Source organism: Rhincodon typus, chromosome 24, assembly GCF_021869965.1.
Source record: "Rhincodon typus isolate 14 chromosome 24, sRhiTyp1.1, whole genome shotgun sequence".
In the NCBI taxonomy this organism is placed as follows: domain Eukaryota; kingdom Metazoa; phylum Chordata; class Chondrichthyes; order Orectolobiformes; family Rhincodontidae; genus Rhincodon; species Rhincodon typus.
Genome location: NC_063355.1, coordinates 20,735,255 through 20,757,904, shown reverse-complemented (window position 1 = coordinate 20,757,904; position 22,650 = coordinate 20,735,255). Strand labels below are relative to the sequence as shown.

Genomic DNA, 22,650 nt, shown 5'->3' with positions numbered 1-22,650 from the left:
CTTCTTTCCACACTGCCCCAAGTTTTCAACTTGATAAAAATAACATTGATCAGGCTGGCTGGTCACAGTCTGTAATCTCCAGCATAAAGCTGCTGTATCAGAAGGAGTCAAGTTTGTAGTTGGGAATTTGAAGGTTCAGAGCCAGCTGCAAGTAAGAATGGTGGTTAGGGAGCTTGAGGTGATGGTGCTTCCATAACATAGCTATACTTATTCTTCTTGCTGCTAGAGGTCTTAGCAAGGGCTTCCTAATATGAATGGCATTTGGCAAATTTGTATTCCATTGGTGTGAGCTGGTTGACCAGAACTAATTCCAAATGAGTCAGCAGCAACTGAAAACTTAGGTGTTGCAGTTACTCTCCGCAACCCTTTGGCATATTTGCTTCAAACTCCTGGAACGCCAACATTACAAGATAGAATTACTCCCCTGGTGCTGCATAATTGGTCCATTAAAAAATTACAGAACCAACAATATCTGAAAGAACTAGAGGACGTCTTCTCCTGGGCTACATTCCAACAAACAGTGTGACCACACTAACACCCAAACACCACTAATTGCAGCACAGTGAGTGCATCCAAGCATTTTCAAACTGCTATGCATGCTACGCCACATAATTATAGAAAAGCAAAAGCAGATCAAACATCCACTCAGGACATGCAAGAATGTTTATTTCAATACTTTATCTACACCAAGGAGTCTGTGTGCACTGCTTTGTAACCAAAATAGTATGAAGTCAGAAGTCACATGACACCAGGTTATAGTCCAACAGGTTTATTTGAAATCACAAGCTTTCAAAGCGCTGCCCATTTGTCAGATGACTTTGTAAGATTACAGATACGAGATTTTAACCCTTTTCCTTTATTGAGTTATGATTTTTCTCATGTCACAAGTCAGATTAGAGTTGCTTTGAAGCCTTAGCTCAGGTCTATCAAATGCTAGCACACCACGGTCGAAGCCTTGACATTTTCCAAATCCCTTCTACCACACCCATCTTGTTCACAACACATAAAATTCTCAAAATATCACGTTGCAACTTAATTATGATAGTCAGAAGTGACACTGACTCCTTAAACAAAACAATCTACTTCTGCAAATATTACATGCTTCAAGGTCACCTAAAATACAGAACTGCTTAAAGTGAGTCAAATGCACAGTGAGTAACAAAGTCTTTATCCATCTGTAATTCTGTTCTATTGTTCATTAGTCTAAGGCTTCTCACAGAAACACGTTAGCTCAGAGACTTCAGTGAATCATCATGCCCTCTTGCTTCACCGGCAATATCAACTATTTCCAAATTATGACTAAAGTGGTGACATTGACGGTTACTCACTGATGGGAATATGGTTTAACAAGGTAATTTAAAATTTAGAATGCACCACATCTGTTTTCCATTTAATATTTGCTGGGCAATGATATTTTTTTCTCTGGTTACTATATTTTCATTCCAGAATCCAGTTTAGTGCAAAACAGGGAGAAATAGCGTACACAGAATCCACATGCCAGCCCAGGGGTGTTTACATAAATCAAACAAATTGGTTCTTGAAGTGCTTAGTCTTTAATGCCATAGTACTATTTATAAGTTTTTGCTGGCATACTGAAAAACAATACATAACAACATGTCCTTGTACATCTCATTGATCATATTAAGGGCAAACAGAAGAATGTATCTGCATAAGGTTTAGGAGCAGAATGATGGCCATGAAGAAACTTGAGCTCCTCAACTCCATTTGCTCACTTTTGTTCCATATCCTTTGATCTCTAAACAAACATCCATTAGTTTCAGTCCTGGTAATTTTAATCGACTGAGCATTTGAGAGGAGAGGTAAAATAAGATTCTTGCAACTGTTTGCCTGCTTAGAAGAACAGTTTAAAATCAGATCTTGGGGTGTTATGGTGGCTAATCAGGGACCAAGTATCGTGGGTGATTTCAGTTGCCTTTCTGCTTCAACTAAGTGGTTGTGGTTAGAACTGATGGTCAGCTCTTTTTCTTTTGCCTGTACGGTCACATTTTAACTGCTGAAACCAACTCATTAGGCGCTGCTTAATGAAAAAGTATGAAGGAGGCAAGTTAGGCAGAAATCTTTTCAAGAATATCTCTAGTGTTCTAATCGATCTACCCAATCAAACCTGGAGGACAAGGGAAATGAGGTCTGTGGTATTAGACTTTGAAGTCCTTTTATGCACGCAGATTTTGATGCCACATTTTAAAGGGATTTCATCATTTAAATTTTCACAGAATACCAACAAATTACAGTTGAACCGATATGGCATACATTAGTCACAAGAGAAGGTCAGGTAAATAGGCCCCCAGTGAGGATCTACGTGGAGAAATGAAAACCAGCCATCAGGTACTGTCAGCCAAATCCATCATTGAAAGAAAGAAGAAACTGGTATAATCAAATGACTCAAAATAATTTTTGAAAGTGCTTTCAGCTGTGACTTCTTTGCTCCATTCATAACAGCAATTGAAAATTTGGCTTCTATGTAATAAAATCACAGAATTTAAAAGGCAATAATCAAACTTTCCCAAACTTGCTCCAGATGCATCTATGAATGGCAGTACTGGTAGGAGGGACCAGTGCTCATGTAGACAAAGTTATGTTTTCACACTGAGAGGACAACAGGGACACTAGCTACAGCAGAAATTGCATTGTACCGAAATCTGCAAGCTTGATGTCTGGCATTTCCCTTATTCCATTACCATTAAGCTAGAGGACCTGCCAAGTTCAAGGCAGTGTACAGAAGAGTGTGCCAGGGGCAGCACAAGCAGTTCACTCCCATCTTCTCATGGGGTCTTAAGGAATAAATATGGGCCTTGTCAGGGCAGCCACAACCTGCATATAAGTAAGTAATACAAATACAATAATAGCATTGAAGTATCCATAACAGTGTTTTCACAGCTTTGACACCAAGTCAGAAGCCCTTGGCAAAACTAACCTCATTCACTGACAAACAGCTCAAACTGGAAAACCCTGAGGAAACTATTCCTCAGATTTTGAAAGTAACTGGAAAATGCCTTTGCATGAAATTTAACTTACGCACCAATTACTTTTTCATGCTGTTATATTCTTGAAAAAAGAAAATAAAATTATTATATCCAAGGTCTAATACGTTGTAGGCAAGCTCGACACACAATGCACCTTCTGGGAATGCTAATAGGAGTCATACCTGTAATGTGGAAAATCCTAGGCACAGATGAAGCATTCATACATCTTAGCATCACCAGATGCTTCCATTTAGAACTGCTGCCACATTGAATAAAACCTGACTAGCAGAGCAGTAATCTGAAAAGTATGCTCCAGTCTTTGGACAGATAAAGTAAACAACTGCACAACTGTGAAAACTGCTGATGTTGAAAATCTGTCCTCCATTTCATGTTTTAAACATGAGCAAAACAGAGAAAAACAAAACGCATAACTGGAGACCTGTTCAATGCCAAGCTAATTAAAATACAGCAACTATAGTTGAAACATAATTTCAAAGTTGAATTCCACCATGGATTATGATTTTTCAATTAATCTGATGCCTTTATTAGCGTGTTTTAAAGCAGTTTAATGGTGAGCCTCTGAAATTTAGCAGTTTAAAGGAGTTGTGACAGAGGATTCAAAATGGAGCTCAATGTTGTGAGAGCATTTTGAGTATTATGGAAGGGCTTTAGGACCCTAAAGCAATGTCTGTGATGATGTCACAGAGTTGATCACCACTGGGCATAAATAGCATAGTGCGAGTGTAATCTGTCAAATGTGAAAAAAGGAGTAGCACACATAGAAAATAGTCTCATAATGAATTAGCAGTAAGATCAGAGCATGGTTTACCTCAAAATACGATGTAGAAGAGTAATTAGTATCATTATTCATCAGATGTCCAAGTCTAAAATCAATTCTTAACTTTGCCTGCTCCTCAATTAGTCTGTCTTGCATCCAAACTCATGTTTGTATCTATAAAACCACACGACACAAGAGTGAGTAGCAACTGGAAAGTTGAGAAAGTAGGATACAATAAAAATGCAAGGTAAAGTGGGAAAAGTATATTCACAGCGCAGAGATTGGAAATGGTCGGATGAAATGATGATACAGCAGAGAATGATGTGACTCTGGGTCATAGCTCAGCACAAGCCTCTCAAGCATCAAAGCTGGAGAATACCACGCAAAGTAGAATTGCTAAACTAAACTTACACATGTTTGCATCACCCTAATAGAGCAGAGATCTGATCTCCATCCTGTTATGTAAGGTTTTGAAAGAGTTAATGTTGAAGTTAGATCATCATCATCATAGAATCCCTACAGTGTGGAAACAGGCCCTTTGGCCCAACAAGTCCACACTGACCCTCAGAGCACCCATTCACCTAAAACCCACCTAATCTATACATTCCTGAACACTACAGGCAATTTAGCATAGCCAATCCACTCAGCCTGGACATCTTTGGACTATGGGAGGAAACCGGAGGAAACCCACGCAGACACGGGTAGAACGTGCAAACTCCACACAGACAGTCACCCGAGGCTGGAATTGAACCCGGGTCCCTGGTGCTGTGAGGCAGCAGTGCTAACCACTGTGCCACTGTGCCACCATGCCGCCCCATGGTGTAGTAGCTCCACCCAACCCAATGATGTCACACAGTCATTGGTTGGAGAAATGGCTAATCCTGCACAAGGTTTGGGATGGAGAGAGATGAGATATATTTGGTTCCTGATAGTTGTAGTTATGCCAAATGTATTGCTATCATGCAATAAAGTATACCTTGTGACGCAAAGTAAATGCCTTTTCTTGTTAAGGTTCCACATTGACCTATTCCTCCAGCAATGATAATTAGATAGTACCTTATGCTCAGCACAGTAAGGAGGATCAGTGGAAGTGAACTACTCTCATCTCTAGCCAACCAGTGATTTGTAATCAAAACACGATAGTGGCAGGGCTGGTAAGTGAAAATATGATGTGGTGAGTAATGGTGCAGATTTGAATTCCATTTAACCCTGAAGAAAAATCTAAGAATACCTCCGCTTTAAAGAAAAAGTGAGTCGGCAGCTTTGTTGAGCGGCAACAGTTGTGAGAGGAACAGGAGGTGAAAACAACACTCCTGAAGAAGACCTTCCCTTTATATACCTTAAAGTATTGTGCTCAAGTCTTTTTTTTTAGGAATAGCTGAAAACAGTGAAAACAGTGAGGGGTAGGAAAAGAGTCAAAACTGGCTATGCTGGGAAGAGACAAGTGATCTGTGAGAAGGCAGCGCTATAGAAATCGATTGAAGGATCTTGAGATAAAATTACAGAATTGTTAATTGGAAAGAATTGTTAACACCAAAGCCAAATAACTTTATAATGAAAATCATGTATAGGTATATGCTTTGTGTGTTAGGCCATGAAAGATAGGAAAATATTCAGTTTACCCAGGAAGAAGTACTGTAAAGTGGGATTAGTGTAAATAGGATGATGCAGACATAATGGACCCCTTGTGCTATGGCTATGACTGAGAAAAAGAACTCTATTGTGGCTGAAAAATGTAGAAAAACCCACCAACAGGGATAAACCACTATTTTGAAATTTAAAAACGTGAGAGAATTCCCTGTAAGCAATACAGATGAAACATTGTTACTGAGCAGAAATTCTAATTTGAAAGAAGTAACTCAAAACAGTATTGCTAGTTAACTGAATTTAAAGCTTTAATGGCAGAATTTCAAACAGCCTTGCTGCACAACAGAGTTTAGGAGTCTGAAGATACTTTTGACAACAAAAATTAGAACAGCAATAACTTAAAACAAGATGATTACAAACAACTCTGAAGAAATATGCGTAAATATACACGTTAAGAAGAAACAGAAAGAGAGAAAGTACTTCCAAAAAGATTTAATGTCAGAGATAATCCAAATAGAGTCAGGATTAGACATCTTGAAGAAGACAATTCTTAAGATGCAAATATGCTTCAAAAGTAAATACTAAGGCTGAAGCTGAACAAGTAAAATATTGCATTCAACTGATCAAATAACAGATCCTATGAGACAGAGTCAATGCTGTGGAACAATAAAACCTCGCAGGTACAGGCATTACCCAACAATGACAATGAATCACATATCTGTAAAGAGGTCAGTCACTTCTAAAGAATGTCCAGAAGTAAGATACTTCTTGAGGTTAGCCAAAGGCTGGATATTCACTTATACATAGAGGTTAAAGTGATTGGATCTCCTCCTTTGGAACAAGTCCCCACACCACTCCTAAAGGAACATGAGAATCCAACCATCGCAACTTTCATTCAGCATCTTGTCAAATTTAAGCTTGGTACAGGGATGAATATTACTGTCATATTAGATCAAATATTATGACCGATGGAACAGAAGTTACTGCCACAGACCTGAAGGTACTGGGTGTAGGAGAAAAGACTCTCAGATAAAGTTTAATACGGATATATGTGAGGTTATCCACTTTGGTCAGAAAACTAGGAAGGCAGATTATATCTGAATAGCAATAGATTGGGAAAGGGGGAGACGCACTGAGACCTGGGATGTCCTTGCACACCAGTCTCTGGAAGAAAGCATGCAAATGCAGGGGGAATAAAGGCAGCAAATGGTATGTTGATCTTCATAGTGAGAGGATTTGAGTAAAGGAACAGGGATGTCTTGTTGCAATGGTACAGGGCCTTGGTGAGACCACATTTGGAGGGCCATGTGCAGTTTTAGCCTCCCTACCTGAGGAAGGATGTTCTGGCTATGGACAGAGTGCAACAAATGTTTACCAGACTGATTGCTGGGATGGCAGGATTGACTTATGAAGACAGACTGGATCAGCTAGCACTACGTTCACTCCTGTTTAGAAGAATGAGGGGGTGATCTCATAGAAACTATAAACTTCTAACAGGACCAGACAGAGTAAACACAGAAAAGATATTCTTGATGACTGGGGAGGCCAGAAGTAGGGGCACAGTTTAAGAATAAGGGTAGGCTACTCAGGACTGAGATGAGGAGAAATTCCTTCACCCAGACAGTGGTGACCCTGTGGAATCCTCTGCCACAGAGAGTGGTCAGACATTGGCCAAAACATTGAATCTCGTCAAGAAGGTGTTAGATACAGTTCTTAGGGCTGAGGATCAAATGGTATGGGGAGAAAGTGGGTACAGGGGACTGAGTTGGATGATCAGCCATTATCATGTTGAATGAAGGACCAGACTCATAAGGCTGAATGGCCTACTCCTGCTTCTATTCTCCATGATTCTATGCAAAAGTTAGGTCAGTGGCAAAAACTCTCAGCAAGCAACTAGCAATATTACGTGATCAGTCTGTTTAAAACTCCAATGAAGAAAGGAGCAGTCATATCAAATGCCCAAAAACACAGTTTGAACAATTATGACATTTCGTCCCTTTCCTCTGTAACTAATAGGCCTATTCTCTTAAAGATAAAATTGATACTATTAAACAGTTCACGATAAAATGCTTAAAATAATATGAGTAATCTTTGTTATTGAATTGCCTAATGTAGCTTTGAGGATGTTCATTCATGATTTTATTGTAAGATTTCAGCTATTCCTAAAAAAAACAAAGACTGGAGCACAATACTTTTAAGTATATTGTAGAATTCTTAAAAGCTCTGGTTCTCACCAGGCAGCAGGTTACAATTCCAAGGAGTACTCTTTCACTGAACATATTAGAAATTACTATTCTGAATCCTCATCCTTTCTGCACTGCTATGTAGAAATAGAATATTTCAGAATATCAGCAGAAAAACTGTCCCTCATCATTTAAGATTACTTCATTTTTAAGACAAAATATCAGAAATTAAACGAGTGGTCATTTTTTTTTCCCTGTGATATTTTAAATACTAAAAAATAGTATGTACAATATATTGCCAACTGCAGCTGCCCAGTATAGATTGCAAGTACTGAGGAAGAGAAAACAGGTGAGTGGGAAAAGAGAGAGAAATGGTTGACTTGGAAACATCTTTTGATGCAAACAGTATCTAAGACAAGATGGGCTGTTTTCACCAATTGATACTGATCTTACTGGAGTTTGTGGTGTGATCATTATTGGGACAACTCATTTGCTCAGGATCAGTGGATGGCAGCTAACTATAACAGAATACTGACCAGGCTTTCTCTTGGCCCAGGGACCCATTCTCTATGCTCTTTAGTTTCCTGTCTTAAGAAGTGCTAGCACTCAATTTTTTTTTTCCAAATGCCACCAACACAGCTTGGGCCACTTCCATTGTCTGTACATCCCTAATGTGGCACATTTACATCCTTCCAACAGTGAGTCTTGGCTCCTAAGTTTGAATGCAGTCTTACATTTAACTTGAATGCCAGTGTTGCAGTCTCTACCCACGCACCTATTCAGTCTGCGATGGCTGACCTCGTAAAGCCCACCTCGCTTCAGTTCCGGCTGATGAAATGGGCCTTTGGCAACCGTCTCAACTCACCACCAATGAAAACCTTTAAGTAACTCAACCCGCCACCTCCCCAATCACCTGCCTCTCCAGTGGATAGTTTCCCAATAGGGAAACTGACCAGACCTGCCTGCCAGCTTGGTGGGAGCCTCCAATTGTCCCAAACTGGGGCAATCAAAGGCATGGAATATGAGGATTCTGAAAGCTATTCCTGCAGTTATCTACAATTCCTTTGACACCAGCTCCCCATGATCCCTCTCCCTGGGATCCCCAAAGAGTAGGGCTTGTCCAGCAGATTTTAGGACCCAGAAGCCACCTGTGTTGAGGTCTGTGATTCACTGAGAAACTCACCCACGGTTGCCTATCGGTTCGTAATGAATTGATTGGTGGGTAATTGGATGAGCTTCCTCAGCGTTGGGAATGGCCTGTTAGTCACTAACTCACACTTCAACAAAAAAAAGGAGAAAACTCCACTCGCAGTAAACAATTAGCAGAATAATCACAGAAATTCAAACTCCTATATTCGTTTTCAAAATGCTTACACCAGATACATTCCCTATATTTGCATTTTATTCTGAACAGATGTCAAACAAACAGCAGAAAAATATTGCATCATTACTCCAGCACTGAATAAGGTTGGAGTACAAATTTTGATGAAAGCATTTTCGAATAATTTCCTTTACACTTCCACCATATACCTTGGGATTATTTTTCTCTACATCAAAAGATGCTTTATAAAATGTTTTGTTGCTGTGAAACCTTCGGATGATACAAAAGAAAGAACAAAATACGCAAGTCAGTTTAAACTTCTATTCATCGTTCCATATTCCTTTGTGCTCAAAACACTCTAACATTACTGCAGACATTTTAAAGGTTAGAAGGTGAAAGGCAGAACAAATTGTTCCATAGATTGAACGTCACTTGTCCTATCTAGTAGTGCCTCCACAGCAAAGGTAAAATACTCACACTCTGCATTTATTGTCTTAGAATTAAAATGGAAAATGCCGTTTCCTTCCACGAACCATGGAAAAATTTTGCACTGCTTCGGAGAAGATTACAAACGGAACAATGTTCATAATCTTACAGTACATCATAGACGCACCCACCAAAAAATACAACTAATACTGTAAACCATGACTGATCATCAGCACAGTTATTACGATACTGCTATTAATGAGGAGAAGCATGCGTGCTAACCCTGCACTATGAACTCCAAGCTACCATAGAGTGTGCCAGCTATTTCAGATTTAGAAAGTGCTGCTAAATTTTTAAAAATTCTGCGTGCGTAATCTTTTTAGCTTGCACATTCCTGCTGTTTGCTGTCAATTCATTATAAATGACAATACCTGTGACTGGGTTACCAAGCAATAGGCTCAGGCAGCATCGCATGCTGAGGATGTAGTTCCAGCAGGTGAAAATTTGTAATTCTAAACCTTTCTGAACCACTGATAGTCATGTTACGTACAAAGATGTACAAGTGGATCTTGCTGATGAGGAAACATGCAAAGCTTAGGTGGTTACACTGTGCATTCAGTGATGGAGGCATTGTACCACAAAACCCAGAAAGTAACACTGGAGTTTGGAGAAAGCAGTTGGTGTAGTACAATATCTTGCAATTTGCACCTCAGAGTGAAGGTTGGGCAATCTACTAATCAGCATTTTAATATTAATCCAATGTTTGTGTTCTTCCTTGCTAAATCGCTTTAAGAATTTATTACACAGGCTGCACAAATCCAGCTCTCTGTCAACTTAACCTAAATACTTTAAAACCTTGTTAGTGAGCTGAGAACTTGCCACAGACACTTCCAACTGTTAGTAACATAGCTGCTGAAAACTTCCTTTATTGTTAGGAAAGTCAACAGGGGTAGAACAGAGGGATTTTAAAACATGTTACCAATAAAAAGCAGTGTGTTGTTGAGAGAAATGGACAAGAACAACAAGAACACTTTCTCCAGCTAAGTTTTAGACAAGGACAAAGGTCTTGGGAATGGGTCACTAAAACTGTCAGCACAATGCTTCCTGCTTGGCAGAGCAAAATGCAAGGTGAGATACCTCACAATGGATTTGTTGCATAGCCAGGAATGCTGTAACCAAAACTGGAATGCCATGTCCCGTTTTGGACACCCTATTTCATTCAGGATTTTCTGTTATTGAAGTGAGATGCACAGCTTCTCTCAGAATTTAAGGGAGTAATGAATGAATGAGATAAGAGCCACCACCAGGGTTTTTCACTTCTCTCCTATCAATAAGGAATGTATGGGAGGAGTGTTTAAAGTTATGAAAGGCTTGGAGAATCTCAATACAAGAAATGAGGACCTGCAGCAAAACAATGATAAGGAAGAGGAATTGGAATCGGTGGTGAAACAAGAAACCTTCATGGCTTTCGAGGAAGGAGGTACAGGGATGAAGGTATTACACAATGGAAGTGCCTCTGTGTATCATCCATTGTGAATGTCAAACAGAAAAGACTTTCACATTAGCTTCCATTTTGTAGTTTTCCTTTATTTTGTAAATATTTTGCAGTATTGTATATATTTCCTTTTTTGTAATTTAATTTATAGCTCTGCCATACTGAAAGGTTTGAACTGTCTGGAAGATTAAGATGAAAAATAACTATCTTCCACATTAAATGCTGTGATAAAAATGCAGATTCTCTCACCGAGGTCATTCTGCTGGAATGATGCGCTTGCTTGAAGTATTTCAGGTCTGTTTTATTGACATTGAGTGTTTGTCTTCTCCTTTATTCCCATAACCTTGAATAATAAAGAATGACAAAGCTTCCTTTTTGTCTTTTTTTAAAATATATGTCATTTAACTTTGTCAATGATCAAAAAGTTAAAATTCTAAACTGGAGTAAGGCCAATTTTGATGGTATTAGACAGGAATTTTCAAAAGTTGATTGGGGGAGGCTATTCGCAGATAAAGGGGCAGTTGGGAAGTGAGAGGCCTTTAAAAATGAGATAACGAGAGTTCAGAGACAATATGTTCCTGTCAGTGTGAAGGGCAAGGCTGGTAGGTATAGGGAATGCTGGATGGCTAGGGCTTTTTTTTCCCTGGAGTGTCAGAGGTTGATGGGTGACCTTATGGAGAGTTATAAAATCATGAAGACCATGGATAGGGTGACCAGCCAAAGCTATTTTTCCTTAGGGTAGGAGAGTCCAAAACTAGAGAGCGTAGGTTTAATGTGAGAGGGAAAAGATTTAAAATGGACCTGAGAGGCAACTTTTTGACACAGAGGATGGTGCGTGTATGGAATAAGCTGCCAGAGGAAGTGGTGGAGATGGGTACAATTACAACATTCAAATGGCACCTGGATGGGTGAATGAATAGGAAGCGTTTAGAGGGATAAGGGCCAAATGATGGCAAATGGGATTGTGTCAGATCAGAATGTCTGGACCATGCATACGAGTTGGACCAAAGATTCAGTTTCCATGTCGTATGACGATGACTATAAGTGTGCAAAAGTGTATGCCAAGAGTACCCTTAGACATACCTAAAAGTGAGCTGGAACCTGCAGCATAAGCAATAAGTGATAAGCAGAGCTAAGCATTCTCACAGCCATAGGGTCAGATCTGAGCTCTGCAGTCCCACCACATCCAGTTATAAATGGTGACGATTAGTTCAATGACTCTCTGGAGGAGGCAGCTCCACAAGTATCCCTATCTTCAATATTCACTCCTTTCACCACCAATATACAGTGGTGGTGATGTGTACCATCTGCAAGATGCACTGCAAAACCTGCCAAGTTACCATGCACTTAAACCATTTCATTAGGAAAGCAAATAGAATGTTCTTGTTTATTGTGAGAGGAATTGAACATTAAAGTAGGGAGGTTATGCTTCAGTTACACAGGGCACATCTGCAGTCCACATCTGGAGTATTGTGAACAGTACTGGACTCCATTTTTAAGGATGGATGTAAATTTATTGGAAGCAGAGAATGTTTGTTGGAATAGGCAAGTTCTTTCAGGAACATTTAGACAGGCTAGGCTTGTACCCACTGGAGTTTCAAAGAATAAGTGATGACTTGATTGAAACGTACAAGATCCTGAGGAGTGATTTAGATTAAAACATACAAGATCTTGGCAGGGTGGACACAGAAAGGGTGGTTCCTTTTGTGGAAGAATCTAGAGCTATGGGTGACTGTTTAAAAATGCAAAGATATTACCCAATCAAGACAAAGATTAGGAAAATTTATTATAGAGAGTCACAAGTCTTTGAAACACTCTTGCTCGAAAGGCAGCGTAAGTCAAGTCTTTGAAGATTTTTAAAGCAGAGCGAGATAGATTCTTGAAAAGCATGAGGGTGAAAGATTATCAGGGATGGGCAGTAATGTGGCATAATCAAAGGGAGCAGTACAGTGGCAGAGTGGTTAGCACTGCTGCCTCACAGTGCCAGGGACCAGAGTTCAATTCCACTCTCGGGCGATCGCCTGTGTAGAGTTTATACATTCTCCCCGTGTCTGCATGGGTTTCCTCTGGGTGCTCCAGTTTCTTCCCAGAGTCCAAAGATATGCAGGTTTGGTGGATTAGCCTCGGGAAATGCAGGGTTACAGGTGTAGGGTGGGTCTGGGTGGGATGCTGTTCAATGAGACAGTGTGGACTTGATGGGCTGAATGGCTTGCTTCCACACTGTAGGGATACTTAAAAAATAAATCAGGATCTTAATAAATGACAAAGCTGGCTTAACAGGCTGAGTGGTCTAGTCTTGCTCCTAACCCATCTGGTCATACATATTCTGCAGTGCTTCAAGAAGGCTGCTCAAGACCAATTATGAATGAGCAATGAACGCTGGTCCACCCAGCAACACCCGCATTTCATGAAGAACCTTTTTATTTTAAAAAGCGAACTGTATTGCTATGTCAGATTTTATCCCTCACCGGATGTATGAAAGTTGGTTTTCAGTTCTGTGATGATTGCATATGAAGCTATGTAGTAAAAGATGCGTCCTTTTGTGCACTCAAGCAAGCGAACAGCAGGGTACGGTAAAAAACACCAGTAAACAGATGAGATGTCTGATGAATTTGATGAGATGATTGTTGGGAGTACAGAATGATTTGAGACATTACCACTAGGTTAGTGATGGGAAGATAATTCATTCCCCTTCAGTATACTGTACTGCCAGCAATTTTGTTTCAGTGACTCTATTTAAATATTTATTTAAATAAATCTATTTAAAATCTGCACGGAAGAATTCCAGGAAAGGACACTGTTGAGGAAGGAACTTGGCAGCTAAAGAAGTTAATGAAAGTTCAAGGAACAGCACCTTTTGATTTGACATTTTCCAGCCTCAGTGAGTTCCACACTTTAAAGCCTAAACCGCCAATCCAATATTCTGGGATAACAGGAATTGGGAACAGGTCACTACTGCCACTTATTCACCAAAACCATCCTTGATTTTACATTCCATTATCACCCACGTTTGTCATGCACCAGCCCATTTTATCATGTAATCACTCCTGCCTTCTGCACAATCACAGGTCTATCCTATGGATCTCCAGCACATCCATCCCCAACCCATCCCTCTCTCAGGGACTCCTGTTTCCTTGATTTTTGACTTGTTTGGAAATTGTTTAATCTCTAAATTATTCCAGTTGTGACAGAAACTTAGAGCAGCAACATTGATCCTGATATTTATTCGAGTGATTTTTTTTTTGTGAATAGGATGGGGAAATCAGTATTGACGTGTTTTGAAGTTTGTGCGGATCTTAAATTTCATCAAAAAGCTTGCTTTAACTGACAGGCCTGGCTACCTGCCAGGGTCTGAGGGCACAAACTAACAGGAGGTAGGGAGCCTTCAGTTAACTCAGTGGGACCGTTTCGGTGATAGGGGAGAAGGAGGGCTCAACTGCTCCCAGGGCAGGAAAGAAATGGGAATGGGGATCAATTTCCGAAGACGGGATGATGGTAACCTTGGTGGCACAGAACACAGCGGCAGGGCGGGGGTGGGGGTGGGGGTGGTGTGTGGGGGGCAGGTGTGTGTGTCTGTCTGTTGATGGAAAGTGACCCATATGCAGTGTCTGAAAGGCATTACTTCTTTTATGAAGCAATCCTCCCCTACCTTTAACTATGGGCTTTCCTGAGGCCTGGAAAAAATGACAAAGCAAGGTAAAACCTGAAATATAGATTCCATCTGACTGACTATAAAATTTACATGGCTCAGCCACCTCCACGGAGCTTGCTGGGTGAATGACCTTCCCTCCCCCACCACCATCCCACCTAATGCTGGTCCACTTCCCTTAAAACTGAGGCTGGGACTTTGGCTTCATCTTTGAGATGCTTTTTAATTTTCAAATATTACCCAAGCAATGTGTTTCTGGAATTCAAAATTCCCCCATTAACAGTTTTTCTCTCCCTGCTTCGCCTGCTACATGTTTCCAGCATTGTCTGGTTTATCTTTCAACTTCTCAGCATCCAGGGTGTTTTGATTTTTTTATAATGTGAGTGGACTTTCACTGTTAATATTTTGTACACAAAACCAAGTTATTTCCTATGGACCCTGCCATCTTCCACACTGACATCTTTTGTATGAAAGGACAGTCTTGGTAAGCTATTTCAGATTGCAGTCTATCTGTAACATTCTGTGATCTTGGATCATATTACAGCCAAGAATGACCTTTAGAAAATGAAGCTTTGATGTTGGAATGTTAATACGCTCTTCTCAATCTCCACTCAGTTATGGACCCCATTTTGAACATAATACCACAATTTGGAGTAGAATGGTGACTACATATCTGTCTGTACATGCATGCAAAAGCCTTTTACACTTAGGTTTCTAACTTTGCATATTGTAAAAGAAAATTACAGAAACTACAACATGTATAATAAAAATTTCTTTATACAAATAAACACATCCTTATTCTAGTTTTAATTTTTGTCCTCAAATTCAAGGTGGGTTCACAAAGGATCATAGTAATTCACATTATTACAGCTCCTTGAAGAAATGCTTGGGAAAACTACCCATTTATCTATCACATTTCCTCACTTCTTTTTACTCTCTTCATCTCATCAAGGTTTTGACAGCTTGTTCAGTTCTGAGGAGCAACTCCATAATCCCTCTAGAATGTTGTACTGGATACCTCTGACCTGCGTTCCCGGCAGGGATCACAGAAGTACTCTAACAGCAGATACTGGTTAGCTTAGATAACTAAGGTGAGGTGCTGAGTCATGCGAACTCACTCCCTATACTGTGGATAAGGTTATTCCTCACTTTGCCTCATAGTGATATCATGGTTTCAGTCATGATCTGCAACCCTCAAACAATGTGGACAATAGACAAAAGATTACATTTTATCCAAGTGGCCATTATTACTCTGCAAGGTCAGACATTTAAAGTTAGCAGTTTATTTCACTAATGGAAATTTGGTAAGTAATGCCAATCCAGTCCTCACCTGACATTCACACATTCACAGGCATACTGAATTACAGGCTGGCATAGGAAGCCTGACCAATCTTACCCTTTCCCTTCCCAGGCTCATGATCAACTTGCTCACTTACACCAACAACCTTTCAGATCCACGTAGCATACACGATAATGTAATAAAATCTTTAATATGCGAGTAAGAAAGAATGAAACGCTTTTTGGGGAAAAAAAAGCAGATGCTTCATGATATTTCAATTCCAGAAATTGAAAACATTGCGGGAAGAGTTTCTACTTCAGGTCCAATTGATGAAGGCACAAATTACACTCATTTTAAAAAGCAATTTCGGTTCCTCAAGTTTGCACTTAATCTTATTTCCATATTAACAAATACGCCATGACCAGCACAACTGGGCAGACTTTAACAGCAATTCTTTTAAGAATTTATTTTGCTTTAAAAGAAGAGTAACCAGATGCAGTTTGATTTATACTGCCAAGTGAGATTATTCTAAAGATAAGCATTTTAATCTTTATTTCATTCTCTGCCACTGAGGATCTCGATAATTAATATCATTTTCGGATATTTACAAGAACTGAACTGTTTGCAACTTATATTTCAGTTCAGTACTCAGTTTCTTAGTAAATTAAAAGCTGGGTTAAAAAGTTTTTAATATGCTTCTATTAATATTCTTGTAAGCAAAAGAATCAGTTTCATAGGCTGTTGTTTAGAGACTGCTTGAAATTATTTTTAATCAACCTGTTCAGACATATGATAACACACCTCCAGAACAGGACAGGGGTGAACTGGTACATTTTGACCCTGAGATAGAGATACTGCCACTGCACCAGATGTCCTGCTGGTCTATAAAATAAACCCCAATTAGCAAAACCTCCCAATGATGATCAATTTGATTTGGAGTATGGCCAATTTTGTACTTGAGACCTGCTTCTAGTGCTATAATTGTTTACGAACTGGTGTATAAAAGAGAGGGGAGACAAACAATGATGAACATAACTTGCCCTTAAAATACTGTAAGGTTTTGAGCAATTTCAGATCACTGTGCTGGAAGAAACAACACTATCTAAATGACCATTATATTTATCTTTTTGGGATTTTCAAAATTATTTCAGTTACTCTTAGCAATTTTATTTACTTGTCATCAATATATAAAGATTTTTATTAACATCTGCATAAGCTTTGCTGTAAGAAAAATGCAATATAGAATCCCTTTAATAATTTCAGAGGGAATATAGTTCTGCTCAATAATATGTCAAAACTAGGCCCCTATTCAGGAAGGCAGAAAATGCTAGGGGGAAGATTCAAGAGATGTGCTCAAAGTTTTTTAAAATCTGGAGTGAGTAAATGCTGAAAGATTATTTTCACTGATCAACGAAGGGAAATTAAATTAGGATTTGTACCATAGGCCGTGGAAGTACTTATCAGAATGCAGAACACATCAAATTAAACAACGTCACATCAAAATGTAAGACAAAATTAGGTTAACATTTAAAAGAAATTATTCAAGGGCAGAGAAAGGACAGGATGATGGAATCAGAGTAGGTAGCTCCAGTGTGGCAGTAGCACTGTTACAGGCACCATAAGAAATAGGAATTGTAATAGGCCATTCGACCCCTCAAGCCTGACCCACCATTCAACAAGATCATTGCTGATCTGCCCCAGACCTCAACTCCTCTTTCTTACCTGCTCCTCATAGCCCTCAACTGTGATTTTTCAAAATCTGCTCACTTCCACTTTAAATAATTTCAGTGATCTAGCCTCCACAACTCTCTAAGTTAGAGAATTCTAGACATTCACTACCCTTTGGGAGGAGAAATTCCTTTTACAAATGCGTGTTCCCTAATTATGCAACTTTTCCCTTATTTCAAGATTTCCAACTAGCGGAAACATCTTCCCAGCATCTACCCTGTCAAGCCTCCTCAGAATTTTGTATGCTTCCATAAATTCACCCCTCATTCTTCTAAGAATTGTTCTTCTAATGAACAAATGCATTGTTTAGCAGTTCCTAAGACAACCCTTTCATCCAAGGATTTAGCTGAGTGAATCTCTTTTGAACTGCCTCCAATGTGAGCACACCCTTCTTAAATACATGGATCAACACTGTGTACATTACTTCAGGAGTTACCTCACAAAACATCCTAGACATTTGCAACAAGACTTCCACATTTTTAAACTCCAACCCCCAATAAATGCCAAAATTGAATTTGTCTTCTTAATTACTTGCTGCACCTAACGTGGGCTAACATTTTGTAAGTCATGCAGAAAAACACTCAGATCCCTCTGTGGTGCATTTTTTTAAGTCTACCTCCATTTAAATAATAGTCGGCCTTTTGATTCTTCAAAGGCCTCATACTTTCCTACATTAAACTTTATCAGCCATGTTTTTGCTCACTCAACCTATCTATATCCCCTTGTAGATTCCTTATGTCCTCATCACAACATATTTTTCCACCTTTTTACCCCCTCTTCTGGTCGTTTTCATCTCTTCCTACTGATATTTCCATGATTATAAGAGCTTGCAGCATCATTGTTTTATGATCTCTGCTTCACAACTTAGTATTCTCAAAAATTCCCTCTTCCTTCCTTCACCAGTCCCAGCGTCAATTTGTGACTTTATAGTTTACCTGATGGCATTCACTCTTACAGTACAACAAATTACCCTGCATCCAGGAAAGTTGCAAGAAGGGACATCCTGGAGATCATTAAAGAATGATCAAGTATCCGCTGACAAACTAACAGCAAGTTTAATGGCACTCACTGTTTTTAATTCGCAAATGGGCAACTGTGTCAAGGAACTGTGAATTGAAAGTCAACATGAGTTGCTCTCAGGATGTAAGCCATGCAGAAACAAGAGAACGCCCTCAGACCTCAGAGCTCTGTTTTAGAGCCTTCTGGGTTTATTTACCCACTAATTTCCCATTAAAGTTGCCACTTAAAAGCAAAACAGTATAAGTAAGCTATTAATGATATGATAATTGTTAATGGAATGCCAATCAACATCTCAAGCTCCAAAAGGGAGATATTTCAAGTGTAATTTTGCATATAAAGAAAATTTCTGCTTAAATATGTAATTTGTCACTTTTTCTGGGTCTCTTTTCTCTCTTTCTCTTAATACAGTCTTTCTTCCCTCACTTTGTTTACTTGATTTGACTCTTAATTCACTTTCCTTCTCATCATTGCTCTGTTACCTGCTCAACCCTCACATCACAATAGTGATAAAAGGAGGTAGACTATTAGCCCCATCATGCATTAATACCACAGGAGGGCCCTCTTGTGGCACAGTGAGAGTGTCCCTACCCCTGGATAAGTCACACCTGCTCCAAAGGTGTCTAATGACATCTCTGAACAGGTTGATGAGGTTAATAAAAATAAACAAAGATCATAAGTGCCATATCGCTTTTGCAAAGCTATTGCCAACTCAAACTTATATCAGACTATCTCTTCAAACTAAAGGGTGCAGCAAAAAGTCTAATTAAACCTGGCACATTACAAGATGCCCCATTCCAGCAAAGTTTGAGCCCATGTGTTTTGAAGACGTTCAACATACTATCCTGACCTAGTTGAATTTGACTTCACCATCACTGGGTTGAGATTTTAGAAATCCCTTCCTAAAGGAATTGTGGATAGTTCAGCTAAGACAACTAAGGAATGTTAATAAATGTCGGCCTTGTCAACAATGCCTACATCCCATGAACAAGTACAAAATAATTGAATCTTTTGTACCATATATGATTGAACTTACAGAGGCATATGACAGGAAATAGGTATGGTTTGATTAACTAGGTACATACTTAAAAAATTGTTAATGCAAAGTTCAACAAGGTAGGAACGCTGTCTTTAGAAAATAACAAGTTAGCCTGATAGCAATTGGAACCCAATTAACGTTATTGGGAAAATGCACAAGAATATTGTGTCAGTCTATCAATAGTTATACAAAGAAAAAGAAGTTCATAAGAAAAGGTAATCAGAGAATTAGAGGCAATAGCCAAGATGTTTCATTATACACTCCAGATTCTTGTGCATGAATCACAAAATGTCCAGAACTAGGGAGAACTGTTTAATATTAGGGGTCACCCTTTCATGACAGAGATGAGGAGTTATTGTTTGCTCTCAGAGTGTCGTGCAGCTTTGGAACTCTGTCCCAGAAGGTGATGGAGGCAGGGTCATTAAATATGTTAAAGACAGATATGGATAGATCCTTGATGGACAGGGGAAAATCAAAGGTTATTGGGGTAGATGGGAAGGTGGAATTCAAAACACAAACAGATCAGCAAATGATCTTATTGAATGGCAGAGAAGGCTCAAACTTTATCACAAAACTCATAAAAGAAATCAAAATGTTCCACAGGAAGGCTCGCTGGAGCCCTCTCCCCAACCCATTGATATAAACATTTATCCTTTTCCCCTCGTGTCTACCTTGCGTCTCCTGAAAGACATCGATGACATTCATCTCAATTACTCTCTAAGGTTGTAAGTTCCACATCCTATGCTGGAGTCTATTTGTCAGGTCAAGTCGTTTCACAAGTTTATTCATTTGCTTCTTCATTTTTTATAAAATTAAGATTAACTACATCTACATTAATTATAACTCCTAAATTTAGTGTTATCTTCATTCTTTGAAATTGAATTTCTAATTTACAAGTGCAAATTGTTTATGCAAATTAGAAACTATAGTCGTCCCAGCAATGATCCTTGTGGAATACCACTTCCCGCTTCTCTTTTTAACCAGCCTAAGTAATAGACTACTTGAATTTTTAAAACTCGTTTGATACATTTCTACATGCGAGGGTCATTAAAGATGACCCAGAGCCATGGAATCAATGACAAATTATCTAATTGAGTTTTAAACTCGCTTAGCAACAGAGAACAGGTGGTGATGTTGGATGGGGAAAGTTCTGGTCAGGGAACCCTGATGAGTGCAGTGGTTCCACAGGGATCTGTTCTGGGTCACTTGCTGTTTAAACCATTCATAAATGGTATGCATTGGGGAGTTCTTGTAATGATATAAAATTGCTGATGGCACACAGAGAAGATTGAATGTTTTGTGGAGCACTTTGACGTCTGAGCTGAAAAATCACCTTGGCTGACAGTTGACAGTGAGAGACTGAAGCACAAATGTTCATCAAGAGGTTGGATGTGTTGAATAATGGAGTCGACTGTATTTAATCTGTGAAAGGAATTAGTTAGATTAGCCAACTGTCTTTGTTCAAGCATTGCCTTTTCTTTTGATTTACTGACTGTGAAAAGACTGGAAAAACCTTTGCCTGTGAATATCAGAGGAATGATGTCAACTCGGTTCTCCTGACTGAGCATGGAATGTGATCACATTGATCCATTTGAAAACTTTTTCTGACAACATGCACATCAACAATACTGAGAAACGGAACTAGTTTATTTCCTCAGGCATTCAGCAACAACTCCAATATTTTCTGTTTCAAAAGCAAATCAAATACAAGTTTTCACTGCATTAATTAAATAATGTGATCCAAGAGCAGAAAAGCTCAACGTACTGTCTTGCTGTGCCTTCTTCCATCCTGCTCACCATCTATCACAATTATGCCTTCAGAGGGGTAATGTGAAATTAGTTTCAAGTGGCACAGAATTAGTAGTTCTGTGAATTAAATCAATGCTCATTGAAATTTTTATTCAGATTTTCTAAACCAAGTTCAGTTAGAACTTTTAACAGCTGTGAACAAAAAGGAGACTTCGAAATATTAATGCAAGATGCATTTGGATCAAAGGTGAAAGAATTCCACTCAAGCCTGCTCCCACTCTGCCCTCTTGAAGATAAGGTGAGGATGTAACAATATGACAAAAGCAATTCAATCTATTGAAACTCATTTGTCCTATTTCAAATATTCCAGCCAAGCATCCTACTGTATTTGAGTGTTGAGACTGTGTTGATAAAGACTGCAATAATAAATTATTTGGCTAAATACATTGTTTATCCATTGCAAAATCCTCCACTATCAACATCCTCGAGATTACCACTGAACAAAAACTGAAATGGACCATTGAAATAAAAATTGTGGTCAGAGGCAGGGAAATTCAGTGGCAATCAAATCACCCCCTGATTTCCCCGCTGCCTGTCCACCATCTACAAAGTACAGATCAAGAGCATAACAATTACGTTCCACTTGCCTGGATGGGTGCATCTCCAATGATGAATATCATCCATGGCAAAGCAGCTGCTTGTTGAGCACCCCAGTTGTCATTATGATCATAACTCCTCCTATTGTCAGTAAGCAGCAGTGAGCACCACAGCAAGATGCACATCAGCAACTTACAAGGCCTGCTCCAACACCACCTTCCTGACATGTGACCTCGATCACTTTGAAAGGCAGCAGATGCATAGGAAGACTACCACCTGCAAATTCCATCCAAACCACACACCTTATTTGCATCTATATCACTGTTCCTTCCCTGTGTTGGTGAGATTGCCCAATTTGTTTCAGCTCCAAGGGGCTATCCCAAATCGTTGAGGCTCTTGAGTGAGGGTGGATGAGTTGGCTCCCCTTGATGATACATTCACCCCCTCAGGTGGTCATTACAAGGTTAATTTAGAAAGGATCCTTTCCCAAGTGGATACTGTTTTCTAGACCAAAATGAAGTTAGTCAGAAGTCACACGACACCAAGTTATAGTTTATTTGAAATAACAGGCTTTCGGAGTGCTGCTCCTTCATCAGATGAAATGATTTCAAATAAACCCGTTGGACTATAACCTGGTATTGTGTGACTTCTGACTTTGTCCACCCCAGTCCAACACTGGTGCCTCCGCAACTCAAAAGAATTTACATTTTATAAGGAGCCAATTTAAGCAGGCTTTCATGAATTAACAGTGAGCTTATTTGTTACTAAAGGCAAGAAGAAATAGTAATACACCACAAAAAGTAGAAATAAGAGATGAG

General features: G+C 39.3%; 1 protein-coding gene across 2 annotated transcripts in view; it reads right to left on the bottom strand.

Annotated features, from left to right (window-relative positions):
- The window catches only part of si:dkeyp-14d3.1 (transmembrane protein 132D), a 909,489-nt gene that overhangs the window by 634,982 nt on the left and 251,857 nt on the right, over positions 1–22,650 (bottom strand). The window contains exon 1 of one of the 2 annotated variants that reach the window (XM_048611782.1): positions 9,711–9,762. The exons of the other annotated variant lie outside the window; for it this stretch is intronic. The gene's annotated coding sequence lies outside the window, so the exon portion shown is untranslated. Of the gene's footprint in view, positions 1–9,710; positions 9,763–22,650 lie in introns of those variants that run through there. 2 annotated transcript variants of the gene reach the window in all.